The sequence below is a fragment of the Bos indicus x Bos taurus genome, chromosome 20, assembly GCF_003369695.1.
Source record: "Bos indicus x Bos taurus breed Angus x Brahman F1 hybrid chromosome 20, Bos_hybrid_MaternalHap_v2.0, whole genome shotgun sequence".
Classification (NCBI taxonomy): Eukaryota; Metazoa; Chordata; class Mammalia; order Artiodactyla; family Bovidae; genus Bos; species Bos indicus x Bos taurus.
Window position 1 is genome coordinate 8,245,490 of NC_040095.1, and position 12,187 is coordinate 8,257,676.

General features: G+C 43.8%; 1 long non-coding RNA gene across 1 annotated transcript; it reads right to left on the bottom strand.

The window, feature by feature from the left end:
- Positions 1-5,465: 5,465 nt before the first annotated feature.
- Positions 5,466-10,185, bottom strand: LOC113879131. Its single transcript, XR_003507207.1, has 3 exons — positions 10,003-10,185; positions 8,337-8,437; positions 5,466-5,729 (listed from the first exon to the last, which is right to left on the bottom strand). It is a non-coding gene; the product is annotated as an uncharacterized LOC113879131 (long non-coding RNA).
- Positions 10,186-12,187: the final 2,002 nt, after the last annotated feature.

Consider the following 12,187-nt stretch of genomic DNA (forward strand, 5'->3'; position numbering starts at 1 on the left):
TAAATGATGTGTGTGGTCATTGTTGGAGGCTCTGGCTGGGCCAGATAGACACTGGGTCACTCACCTTTCCCAGGACTGTGGAGAGTCTGAGCTCTGCTTTATTCCAGAACCCTTCACAGGCGGCAGCTCTCTGAGGTAGGTCCAGCATGGTTGCTGTAGATTCAGAATTTAAATTCTTACTTGACTGGCTGAGTTCCTTTCGGGCAGTTACTGATTTGGGCTTCCCCACGTTTTTTTTTTTTTTCCCCCACCCGCAGCTGGCTTCCTACCCAGGGAAGCCTTCCCCACGTTTTGCACCGTGGTAGGCATGTCTGATGGATGACTAAAATCATTTAAGTTCCTGTTAAGGAAGATCCCCTGAGTTAGGGTCTTTGGGTCTTCAGGTCGCTTCAGAGCATCTAGATGTGGGCTGTTATACAGTCACCACTGGCCACATGTGAATACTGCTGCTTCAGGCATAGCTTGTCCAAGTTGATACATACCATAAGCATAAAACGTACTGGATTTTCACAGCTTAGTATGAAAGAAAAGAATGTACGACATCTCCATCATTTTACACACAGTGTATATGAAATAGTACTTTAGACATATTGGGGTCAAATATATTTGTGATAGCTGCTTCTAAGGTGACTGCTAATGATCCCAGCCTCCTGCTAATCGTGAAAGTGAAAGTTGCTCAGTTGTGTCTGACTCTTTGTGACCCCATGGACTGTAGCCTGCCAGGCTCCTCTGTCCATGGAATTCTCCAGGCCAGAATACTGGAATGCGTAGCTGTTCCTTTCTCCAGGGGATCTTCCCAACCCAGGGATGGAACCCAGGTCACTCTTGTGGTTTCCTGCATTGCAGGCAGATTCTTTACCAGCTGAGCTACCAGGGAAGCCCTGCTCTTCATACCCATATGTAATCCCCTCTCCTAGGAACTATGCTGGAATTACTGGCTCAATTCTAATAGAATTTGGCAGGAGTGATAGAAAAAGAAAGACTACAGCATCTTTCTTGGGTTCTCCATCTCTCCCTTGTTAGCTTGCTCCCTCCCTGTCGCTCTCTACCTCAGAGCCCAGTTATCAGTGAAGAACAGACTCTGGTGCTGAAGATGCCAGATGGAGAAGAGAGGCCCTGGAGAATCCAGCTGCTGGCCATGGCCTTGCTAGGAAGTGGACCCTCCTGTCCTGGTCAGTGCTTTAGATGATGTAGTAAGACCACTAGCTTGACTGCCCACTCAGGGGAAGCCCAGAGCCAGCACCACCCAGCTAAGCTGCTATACAAGCTGACCCAGAGCGAGTGAGCAGCAATTTTGTTGTTGCTAAGTCTACATGTGTTTTTTAAGCTAAGTTTCGGGGTTATTGGGTGCTAAGTCACTTCAGTTGCGTCAGACTCTGTGCGACCCTGTGGACCGAAGCCCGCCAGGCTCCACTGTCCTCAGGATTCTCCAGAAAAGAATACTGGAGTGGGTTGCCGTTTCCTCCTCTAGGGGATCTTCCTGACCCAGGGATCAAACTCTGTGTCCTAAATCTCATTGCATTGGCAGGTGGGTTCTTTACCACTAGCACCACCTGGGAAGCCCAATAATATACTATTATTTAAATTAATTTCACTGCTTTCTTTTCACTTTTGAAAATGTGATTACTAGAAACTTTTAAATCATTTGTATGGTTCACATTATATTTTATGGGCTCAGATGAGGCAAAGGTGCTCCGGCTTTAATTTGAGATTCTAGGGAGCTGGACTCAAATTTATAATATAGACAACCGTGAAATACTTAGATGTTGCTGCTGTTGTTCAGTCACTCAGTCGTGTCTGACCGCGACCCCATGGACTGCAGCATGCCAGGCTTCCCTGTCCTTCACTATCTCCTGGAGTTTGCTCAAACTCATGTCCACTGAGTCCATGATGTCATCCGATCATCTCATCCTCTGTCGTCCCTTTCTCCTGCTGTATGCTGCTGCTGCTGCTAGGTCACTTCAGTCGTGTCCGACTCTGTATGACCCCATAGACATCAGCCCACCAGGCTCCCCCATCCCTGGGATTCTCCAGGCAAGAACACTGGAGTGGGTTGCCTTCTCCAATGCATGAAAGTGAAAAAGTGAAAGTGAAGTCACTCAGTCGTGTCTGACTCTTAGCGACCCCATGGACTGCAGCCTACCAGGCTCCTCTGCCCATGGGATTTTCCAGGCAAGAGTACTGGAGTGGGGTGCCATTGCCTTCTCCGCTCCTGCTGTATAAATCCTACCAAATATGTTATAACCTCTAACTCCTTGACTAAGCTAATTTCTGATATTTACATATTAAAGTGCCTGTGGCCTGAGGGTCGAGTACTCTGTTCTGAGTTTAGCCCCCCAATCAGTTGGACCCTGTAACCAGAGAGACCCATTTTAATATTTCTTCCAGCCCTAACATTTTATGGTTCAACAACTGCTCATTTCAGCGTTTTATTGCCACCAAGGGGTAACTGCAATGTTGCTGGCAGCACTGGTGTTTTAGGTAATAATGAACCCACATTAGCAGCTCCACTTGTCCCAAATGCTCTCTTAGCAAAGAGTGGTCAGTGGGTCAGGATGAGGGGCAGCCTGAGGCAAAGCCACACTCCCCAGCACACCCGCAACTACTCCCACCATCCTTTGCCACCCTCCACAGCCTTTCCTAGAATTCTTGCATCTCTTTTCTTCACCTCCTTTGACATCAACAATACCAGAAAACTGTGTTTTCATTTAGGAGTGTTGTAACTAAGCTTGAAGTCAAGAAGAAATGAAGGTCTTAGCTTTCTATTTATTTATATTTACAGAACCACAGAGAGCCAAGGTGCTAATTAGGAACACATTTTAGAAAATCATATTTTGATTGCATTTTATTTTTCTCGTACAATGACAAGTTCTCATAAGTTTTCAGTGGTTTTTCCATCTTTCGACCAGAAGGCCCCTGATTTGAGTTTCCTCTACTCTGGTAATTTACAGATAATTCTAGAACTAGAATGAACATAGTCTTCTGTGCTTTTTGTTACACTTAATTAAGAAATTATCTTCCTTTTGTCTTAAATACATTTTATTTTGACAGCATGATTGCAGATGTAATACATGACACTTCAAAGAGGGATGATTTCTCGAGCAATATTTTGACAAAAAGCAGATAGTCTACTAAAAGACTGTCACTGATAGTTTCAATCACATAAAAGTGATGTCCGATAAATGCTGCTGAAAATATTCCAGCTTGGACTTATTGGGTGATTAAGTGAAGGGCAGGGACTCTTACCCAAGCTATTATTTTATAAATGTTAGTTACTAGTGGCTACTCTGTAATTTTGAACAAAAATCTAAACAGGTTATTAATATAAATTAGAATTATTTTGGCAGATGGCAAATATTTGTTCTTTCCCAATATTTATTAGGTCTTTCATTTATGAATTTGTGTAACAATATTTTAGCAGAGTTTAGAGTTTCCTCTGGAGATGAGTTTTAGAAAGCTCTTGCTAAACCTTAGAGGTAATCCTATAAGGAAATGGTAACAGATGTCATTTATATGGAGACTCGAATTACAAATTTGAGTTTTGTATTCAGTGACAATTTGAATTCTAGATTTTGATTTTCAGTTTTCTAAACGTATATAAGTTTTTCCTAAATAAAGTCATTAATGTTTGTCTAAGTACACAAAATAAGAAAACCAACCATCTTAAATGATACCCGAAGCTTTCCTAAGTTTCCAAAATAATGGGATTAAAGTCGTATGTATGCTATTCTGTTTTCCATAGGCACTAACTCCAGACATTGCTTCACAGAAGGAAGCAAGCTGGCTTTCAAAACATACTCAACATATGCTTCTGATAACTTTCTAAACCAAGTAATGAGCAGCACAGCATGTTAGAGTCGGCTTATGTAAATTAATGTCCTAGAAGTGATGGTTCTTAGTTTCTCATTTTTATTCTCATTGTCAAACCAATTTCCTCTGCTTTAGCATTGACTATTAAGCACTATACACCCAAACCTTGGAGAGCCTTTTTCTTTTTTTTTTTTTACATTTTAAGGGACAACATAATTTTGTTTTTAAAGAAAGCCATTATTTTACCAGTGAAATTCTATCACTGTCTTCAGGGAATGATGATTTATATTATTAAGGTTTAGAACGTGGAACTTTCTATCTTCAGCTCTTGGAATCAAATCAAGCCATTTTCATGTCTTTGCCTCCTCTCTCCTCCCCTTCCTCCCTCCTCCTCTCTGTCCACCTCCTTGACCATTTCGCACCCTTCGCCACGCACAGTCTCATTCTTCATTCTCTATAAGCTGTCTCTCCAAGGTGGACCCTCTGCCTTCAGCGATCCTGCACCTTCAGGCTAATCCAGCCACTGGTGACTAATTCTGTCCCTTCTGCCACTCACTGGCTCCACTTCCCCAGCCTACACCACACTCAGCAGCACATAGAATGCTCTCTCCTTCTCTATCCCCAAGGGGCTTGCCACACTGACCCAGCTTCAGCAAAGGAACATGCTCGTGGGACAAGGAGAGGTGGAGGAAAAACTTAGCAGAACGAAGAGTTGATATGCAACTTTAAGTATGCACAGGATGCTTGTGGTTGTCTTTCTAAAGTCCTGCCTAGAACTCCCCCAATGCCCCCCAGACACTCTCACATAATTTACTGTTATCAGGCATGCAAATATTTTTCTAATTCTGTAATTCTAACCCTGCCTTACAAACAGGTACCTTTTAGTGCCATCGGGATAAAACACACGTGTGGCTATTACTCTGTTGCTTTGAAAAGGTGACGAAGGGCATCGGGCCTATCAAGTCAGGCCCTCCCTGGGTAATTTGCCATGAGCCTCTGTGTGGATCCAGACCCTCCCTTTGTTTGAGATCAAGCACATGAATCCTGCAGATGACTGACAAGGGAGGACTTGTAACAACATTATTTCAGGAGGATAATACAGCCCCCATAAATTCCTTTTTTAACAGTTTATTGCAGGTTGTAGGCTATTGACAATGACTTTAAGGATGAAGGATAATAGTTCTTTGTTGCTGCTAGTCTCTAAAATCACTTTAAGACTTTTTAGTACCCTCAGAGAAAACCTAGGCTTTCATGAAATGAATCATAAATAGTTAAGAAAACCACTCTTAAATAGAAAGAGAGAGGAGGAGAAAAATAAATATCTGAGATACAAAAGAGTAAAATTTCAACCAGTTTCACAGTCATTCTTCCACATCTTACTTTCCTGGGTGATTAAAAAAACAACTGAACAAAGACATTTCTAAAAGTGTTAACCATAACTTTGTAGAAGAATGAAAATGAGTTGAAACTAGTTCATTCTCAGATTAGCAGGAGGAACTCTGGGTTTCATTTCATTTCTTGCTCTGTTGGGGTATGTCAGTTCATTCCCTGAGTCAAGAAGATCCCCTGGAGAAGAGAATGGCGGTCCACTTCAGTATTCTTGCTTGGGAAATCCCATAGACAGAAGAGCTTGGTCAGCTACAGTCATGGGGTCACAAAGACTTGGACAACTGAACAACTAACACACTTTTATAAACGTACATTCGCAGATTAGCAGGAGGAACTCTGGGCTTCATTTCATTTCTTGTTCTGTTGGGGTACATCACTTCATTACTGATTCTTTGCAATGAAAAAGAGACATTACAATTTTCATGGAAAATCTCATATTTTATTAGTATTCGTAAATCTTGACTTCAAGTGATGATGGAAGAGATCTTTAGCAAGGTAAGTTCTTGTAGTTTCAGATCACACACCAGTACCTATGCCATAAATGGCCATGGTGAAGTAGAAAATAATGTTATGGACATTTAATTAGAGAAGAGTGTTTATAAGAGCATGCATATCTATTTTTCTTTTCCTTTAAAAATTTAAAAAACATAAAATATACAAGCCCCCAAATATCTTTTTAAAAAGCAATTCTTATAAAACACACATAGAGTTAAAACCATGCAAGTCAGGTACATATGTGACTAATCATATTTTTGATGTATCTCTCTACCTAATCATTAACTTTAAATGCCATGTAAGAATTTGTAATCCACCGTAAATTATTTCACGAAATAATTTAAGAGGGCTGCTGACTAATGTGAAACATTCTCGTTTCCACTAGAAGTTGGCTGCCAAATGTTGTTAAAAAAAAAAAAGAGTCCCAGATATAAGTTGACATAAATTATTGTGAATATAAATCTCCAGTGATCAAGTGGTGGTTAGAGATTACCGCGTTTAGAAGATAGGGAAAAACACATTAAACACCGTGAAGTCTTTCCTGGTTCCATTTTACATATTAGGAAGCTGGATCTTTTAAAATCCCCTCAAAGCCTTTTAACTTCTTTAATGCCCTAGATTCAATGTCCTACATTTCAAAATATATTGTAACAGAATTTATTGAGCATAGAAAAAAGGGGAAATCATAATTACCAGAAAGACTGCCTAAGCTCTATTTTTAAAATGTAAGTTAGAGTATTTAGTTTTAAACTAAGACTTTTGTTTATTTTTTCAAATGTTTTTCTCAGAGTATGCTTTTGGCAGCAAAAAAATTAGAATAACTCAAAATGATCATTATCCAAAAAACAGTTACAAGCCACCCCCCACCCCCGGCCCCCGCGCTTTTCAAATTCTTAGGTTCTCTGCAAGGTTGAAGACATCTGAGTGGAAATAATGTTCAGATTATAAAAAGCAGCAGCACATGAGTGAAATCAGGCAGAATCGGCCTGACAGGGGGTCAGAAACCAGAAACAGTGATGGGCAGCCACTCAGATGGCAGCGTTATTCAGGTAGAAATCCATAATTAGCTGAATTTTTTGAGTTTAAAGGATTACTATGAAGTGTAGGGAGAAAATAGTAAGTCTAGTTGAGAAAATTAATTCCCTTTCCAAATCCTCATGCTTTTCTTCAAGATGTGACTCCAAAGAAAGACAGTTACGTCAAAGAGGGTTAGGGGCCTCATTTTGAACACTGCCTTTTAAGCACATTCTAGAGGCTTATTAGACATCATGTAAACTGTAGACAGCAGTGCTTCCACCACCCCAGCACCAAACATCTGTGCACCAGCTTCTTGGGAGCAGAAATGGAGACATATGCATTTTAACATATCCCAAGAATACAGTCACAAGAGAAAATCTACCTTTCACCATATATGGCCATTATGCGACTCTATCCAAGACCTTGATGGAGATATCTTCACTCCTTCTCCCCCTAGGTTGGCAGAGGTTTAAGGGAATACTTTGGGGTGTTCCCTGCAAAGTTGGTCTTCTAAGCTGTGAATGGCACTGATGGAAAAAAGCTGAAATGGCTTTTTGAGCATGAATTGGACTATCTCCATGTGAGTTATATCAGATAATTTTTTTAATCTATCATTCTAAAAATATAGATATAAAAATTTATAGTTATAGATACACTAAACATTCTACTTGTGTCATAGATTTTTCTATGTTTAGTGTAGTTTGTGATCTTGACCCTTGTCTTTGAGAATTATCTCAGTGTACACGCGATTCTAGTGACGGGGAAGAAAATCCATGGGATAAAGTGAATACCAGGTGATATTTTACAAGTGACTTTAAGTGACTTCAGGAGATTATCCAACACGGCTAGATGAACACCTTACTGATTATTAGGGAGAAGAAATACAATTAGTGGGAAGTATTACAATAATAGTATTCCGAAAGAGATGCAGTGTTAAAAATGACACAAAATTTTTTCATGAGTGTAATTTGCATAATTTAACTGGTATGAAATTAGCATGCTTGAATGTAGTGGACATTTAAAGAACATATAGCAGGCATGGTAATGTAGTCAAATGAGAAGCTGTGATGTTTTTTTTTACAAAACTTTAAGCATGTGGAGGGAGGTGTCAGAAGGTTCTAATTATGCTTTGCAATTTTTTTTTTTCTAGCTTTCTTAGACTGTGGCTAAGTCTCCTCATCAGAAAGAAATGGAGATGATAATATTTGTCTTTCTTATCTCACAGTTATTACAAAGATAAAATAAGATAACATATGAAATTGCCTTGAAAACTGTCAAATACTACAGAGGCACACGTTCCAGTTATCATCATATTCTCAACCATCCTGCAGTAATGGGATGCCATTTTCATGTCAGTGCTAATGTAGGACTCCCACTGGGAAGAGAATAATCAAAAGAATGCCGCTGCCTCTGCTCAAGCTCTCTGGAAGGAGCCCTCTGAGCCCAAGGAAGGGCCATGCTCCCTCTCTAAGCATCACCTACTCGCTGGCCAGTGTGTTCACCAAGCAGAGAGTTCGTGCACTCATACTCAGAAAGGGCATGGCTCTAGGAACTGCCTTCCACCTGCTGGTCTTTCACATATGTTAATAATAAAAACTCTTCTCAAACCTCTGGGATCAGCATACCTCTTTGGAAAACAGAAGTTGCCAGTTGCCAATGCTGCCGGTCTTGTCTCTCTTAACACAGCTGTACTGCACCCACTGCTTTCCTATTCAGCTCACCCTTCCTACAAAATACATCAAATTTAAAATGCGTTAAGTAAATTAAGTTACCTAGGAGAGATTTTAGCTCAGGGGAGCAGGGTGGTACTTAAAAATGTTAATTATCTGGAGCACAGAGCTTAACATTCTGGACTCCAAGATGGTTTTTAAGCCTATTTAGATTTTCTCCAAATTCTTTAAGGCTAATGCAACCTTTAAATGTATCTAGTAATCTCTAATTATTTGTGGAAATGGTAGATGTGAGAAGTCTAGATTAAATCCACAGATAATCCCCAAATCCCATTTTAGCCAACAGCATGGCTCTTTTCCCACCAAGCCCAGCGCTAGGAGGACCATTAAGAAGAGTAAGACTGCCTGGAGTTCTAAGCTCCCTGTTCTCCTGCCTACACTGTGATGGAGATGTTAATGAATCAGCCAAACTGCCAGGAAAAAAGTCAGCAGAAAGAAGAGTGGAAAATCAGGGGCCTGGGCCACTGCCAAGCTAGAAAAGCAGACGCCGAGGAATTAGAAGGTGCCAGAGTCCTAGCAGAAGAAAGGAGCAGCCCCGGAGCCTTGCCTTGGGAGACCTGGGCTGGTTTCCAGGAAGAGCCAGGCGGTTCTACTCTGTAAAGCTCCCACCCTCCAATCACTGCTCTCTGCCCAGTTTGAGCAGCTGTGTGTTCACCCAAGATGAACAAGACCAGGCTGGAATCAGAAGGCTCCTCTCTGGGTTCATAGCCCCAAGGCAGTGGACTGACTCAAGGACTCTCCTCAGGGGAAGACTACTCACAGGATGAGGAAGGAAGAAGACAAAGATTCTGTTGCTAGGACTCCTTTGTGAATCCCACTGGCCTTCACTTTAGCCTTCTAGCACCTCTCCGTGCTTATTATTTCTAACTGGACAGTTCGTTAATGTCAGAACTGCAGTGTTTCACCACCCAGGTCTACTTTCAATGAACATAAAAAGTTTACACTTTGTAAAGCTATCTGACATTCCAAAATAAATATCGGTGAAACAAACCAATGCAAGTCATTTTAGGATAAAGTTTTTAGGACAAGAATATTTTATTGAACAATTTAATGCCTACTCAGTACCCACAAAGATGCAATCTGATTTTTGATGGGCTTCCTGTTCCCCTGCCTTCCTTTCCAGGGCCATTTCATTTGTGCTGGAGCTCTCTGGACTAGTACTTTTGGCTGGTGCTGGCTCCAACGTGTCAGGAATACATTTGGAAGCAGGAAGGAAAAGAGAAATGGAGATGATTTGATGCAGGGAAATGGAGTCGAATTGATGAAGGGAAGAGAACTGGGCTGACCTTAAGTTCTTGGTGTGAATGATGGAAACGTGCAGAAGTTTGTACTAAAAAAGAAGAGAGCTGACGGGGAGGGGCCACGGTCGGGAAAACAGAAAAATGGAGTCCATGCAATTAGATATGAGAAGCTGCCTCCTGAATTTAAACTTTCTGGACCACAGAGCTCAGGATTAGCAGAACTGATTTATGGTCTAAACTATGTCCTTTAGACTCATGTCACCTCCAGGCCTCTGTTTCTGCAAAACGAGGCCTGGAGGCGGCGGGGGGGGGGGGCATACGCGGTCATCAGATGCCAGGAAGGCGGTTCGGCTCTGAGCAGAGAGGGATGATGAGCGACGCTGGCCACCTTCCTCCCCGGGGCGGCCTTCCCGTCAGAGGCTGCGGTGACTGTCCCCCGGCTCTCGGGGCGGCGGGACCCCTCGGCCGTCCCAGCCCCCTCACTCCCTAGCAGACGCCAGGGCCGGGCCGGTCGCTCCCAGGGCTCAGGGCCCCAGCGCGCGCGCCATCTCCGCGCGACCCGCGCTCGGCGCGCGCCCGGGCTCCGCGGCGGCCCGTGCCCGCGGTCTCTCTGTCCTGCCCTCCTGCGGCCATCGCGGGCAGAGCAGCGCGGCCGCTCCTCGGCCCTGGCCAGCCGGAGTCACCGCCGCCGCTGCCACCTCGACGGCGGGTACTGGGTGGAAAGGCTGTGCTGTGAAGGGGACAGAAGGGATTCCCGCGGGACCCAGGCCCCCTGAGATCTTCGAGAAGGTTCCGGCAACCGTCCCGCATGCTCCTTCCATCCAGAACAATAAGGACAAGCGGGGGAACTCTCTCCTAGCGCCGGGGCGGCCACCTAGTTGACAATACGTTGATTCTCTATCTCAGGAGCGCAGTGGATCTGCAGCGTGGAGGTAGGAGATAGGGGGCGTGTGCAACCTGCGGTTTAGCGCGACAGGAGGAACCAGAACAGCCGGCGCCTCTGCAGATCAGGGCTTAGGTATTTATTTCATGTTAAGCCCTCTTCCCACTCCCTGTCTCTGCTAGCCTAGAGAGAGTTGCAAACGACTTCCACATCCCGAAGGACGTGGGTGCACACCCTTTCCCTTAGCCGATCCAGCCAGCCCCGTTTCGGTTGCCAAAAAATGTTTCCCATCTAAGACTTCTCTCACAAGGACAAAATATAATGTGTCTGAACACGGTGAGCTTCCTGTCTGGGCTTCACTCACCCTGGTTTCCCACTTAGGAGTAAGACTTGAGTAACAAAGGTTAGTGGGAAGCCTGTTTTTCTTTGTACATCCTAGATTTCTGCTGGTTCAGTGTCCGGTGTCAGGTGAAATTATTCATGAGGCTCTGAACAGAGTTGATAAGTCTTACTCCTTCCCCCTTGAAATTCCAAGTGGATTTAAATCACTCCTGGGTTGCTTCAGAGGGCCTGTGTTTTATGGGAGTTCTCTAGTGGGCTTTGAAGTATTTGCTTACCAAATCTGTTTCTCAGCTTCCAGCTCCTGAATAAATTACCCGCCCCTTCTCCCCACTGCTGTGCCCCCTGCTTGCCTCTAATGTGATCAGTGGGGGTATCCTCTGGACAAGAGGTTGGAATGTGTGTTCTGGGACTATCGTTCAGTGGCCGGTCCTAGGACACCCATTTGCTACATGCCTGACTGAGAGGTTTTGATGGTCTGATGGAGTAGGAAGGGAACGGGGGCCCTTGGACCATGCTCTGTGCGCAGATTTACCCCTTGCCCGCGGGATCGCTTAACCAGCATCGCCATTGGCCATCTTAAGCCTGGTTGCCTTGCAGGGCGTGAGAACAGTCGTTCAAAGAACACATCCTAGTCTTCGCGTTGAAGACATCTTAGAGTTTCCTTGAGGAGGGTTAATTGGTGTCAGGCAGGTCTGTTGGGAAGAATGTAGATTTCTATTCATTCTGTTGTTTGTGTAAGAACTAGAGAGGGTAAGGGCAAATGGGCAGCCTCGGCCCTTGGTGAGCCAGGAGGCATTTTGCGCTGCTGGCCAAGCTACTTAAAAAAAGCACTGCTGTCCGGCCTTCTGTGTCAGTGGGATGGGACATAGCTAGCTGTCCGCTTTGGTGTCTGCTCTTGCTGTCCCCATGCCCACCGTGTCACCATTTCCCTCACTCAAGCCACATGTGGAGGAGGGAATTAAAGACTCCCCGGGAGCTTCGAGAGCAGCCACTTCTGGGGTTGAGATTTGTCACGTTTCTGGGCTTCACCTTCCCAGGGGCCTCAGCTACACAAGGGTTTTCCTTGATTCTTCCCCTGGGCCTTCCCAGACAAAAGCAAGGACCCCATTACCCGTTTCTTATTTAGAGTTTTACTAAAACAACAACATCATCATCAACAACAAGTAAAACAAACAAGAAATCCAAATATACGAAAGCATAAACATCTGGCGTGTTTACCCAGCACAGACTTCTGACCCTAAAATAATTAAAGCCTGTCTGACTTGGCTGAGCTGGCTGGG